The following is a 1,793-nucleotide window of genomic DNA, read 5'->3' as shown; positions in this document are numbered from 1 at the left end:
ATGCACAGCAGCACCCCAATTGCCTTTATCTAGAGTGTTGGGGTTCTCGGTAGAGCCACTTCTGCAGCTGAGTTTCTGCTGATATGTGGGAACCATGTGTGATACTGAATGCTCATGTAAAGCTCTGCAGTCTGCAAATGTCCCACTCGAGGCATGGGAACCGGACAGGGGTTTTGGGGAAGTTATATGATCTCATGCTGAGATCGGGCTGCTTTTCTACTTAACCGGCTCCTCGGCCATGTGCAGAATTTCCCTGAGAACGGTCAGACTAATCACAGCTCTGTGTTGGTTTTCCCCCAGACATGCAGTGGATTACTGGTGAGAAGTTTAGTATACTCATACTTCTCAGTAAACCTTTTACTCACATTTTTAATAATTGTTTAAATTCTTTCAGATTAAAGAACAATAGTGGGAACATTGCTATTGTGGGCACTCCTTCTAATGAATGCATTCAGCTTGCATTCAGAAGTTGCACCCCTTGCTGGCACAAGTGTGCAAATGCACACACACAGCTTATTTAGCCCCTGCAGAGAAGTATTGCCAATACAATAAAACTCTCTGGAGCAGATAAACATGAACCTATTAGCACACTAATGCCAGACATGGGCTAGAGGGGTATAGAGCCCCCAAGTATTGAGCTCTGGAGCAGTGGAACTGTGTTTTCTGGAATTATGGTGCTTTATCCAAAACTTTTGGGATGAGCTGGGGAGTTGAGAATTAAGTGGTGTGGTGATTAGCCAACATCAGAACCCTTATAAAAGAGACCAATGGCAGGACGCCTCATTTAAAGAGCTGTGTTATCTGCTTGAGCTCAGATTCACAACTGTCTCTGTTCTATTACTCAGTTACAGGAACTAAGTGGATTCTACTAGTGTGGAAAATAGAGATGCTGGAGTATCCCTTTACAGAGTCCTGAGACTTGTTTTGTGGTATTTCTGTCTGTATGTTGGCTTGGGCGCCTGTCTGTCCCCTGCAGTTACAGACAAACACAATTAGATTAACGCTTGTCCTGCAACGAGATGACGCAACCATGTGAAAAAGCCCCTGAAGTCCAGCTGACCGCTTTTGCAGGCATGATTATCTCCAGACGGCAGCTGAGGGTGATGGGTTATGACAAATGACAACACACATGCGCACACACACTCATATGCACACACAGAGGTCAGAGACTGCGCAGTGTATATTTTAAGGACACTGTTTAATGTGGTTTAAAAAACCAAGCAGATTTTCAGAGGTTAGTAAATGATGGCAGAGTGCAGATAAGGTCAATACAGCATTCACACTGATCATACACTGAGGGTCTGATTCAGACAGCAGAGCTGCATCACAACACACTGCTCTCTCAATAGCCTCTCCCTTTCTCCAGTCTCTCATTCTCTCCTTTCTAACTGTCCACTTTTGCTATCTCTCCTTCTCTTCTCTGTCTGTTCTTTTCCCAAATCTGTCCTATGTCTTTCTCCTATTCCTTTTTCTCTGTATTTCATTGTCCTTAGTCTCTCCTTTCCCTCTTTCTCCATCTTACCTTTCTCACAATTTCCCCTCTCCCCTTCTTCTCCTCTCCATTTGTATCTCTCCTCTTTTTTATCTTCTTTTGCTATCGCTCTCTTCTCTCTCATCTCTTTACTTTTGATATCACTCCCTCTTTCTTCTCTCATGTCTGTTTTTCTGCAATCGCTCCCTCTCTCTTTCTCCCATCTCTTTACTTTTGCAATCGCTCCCTCTCTCTTCTCCCATGTCTGTTCTTTTGCTATCGCCCTCTCTCTCTTTTTCTATTATCTCTATACTTTTGCTAT

The 1,793-nt window shown here is 43.7% G+C and overlaps 1 long non-coding RNA gene across 1 annotated transcript in view; it reads right to left on the bottom strand.

Moving 5' to 3' along the window:
- Positions 1 to 1,179: 1,179 nt before the first annotated feature.
- Positions 1,180 to 1,793, bottom strand: part of LOC140555587 (uncharacterized) — a 2,805-nt gene continuing 2,191 nt past the window's right edge. Inside the window, exon 2 of the long non-coding RNA XR_011979670.1 lies at positions 1,180 to 1,793. This exon is cut by the window's right edge and continues 906 nt beyond it. This is a non-coding gene — a long non-coding RNA (uncharacterized lncRNA).

This window comes from Salminus brasiliensis, chromosome 5, assembly GCF_030463535.1.
Source record: "Salminus brasiliensis chromosome 5, fSalBra1.hap2, whole genome shotgun sequence".
Classification (NCBI taxonomy): Eukaryota; Metazoa; Chordata; class Actinopteri; order Characiformes; family Bryconidae; genus Salminus; species Salminus brasiliensis.
Note: the sequence above shows the minus strand (reverse complement) of the source record. Positions and strands in the feature narration are given on the sequence as shown.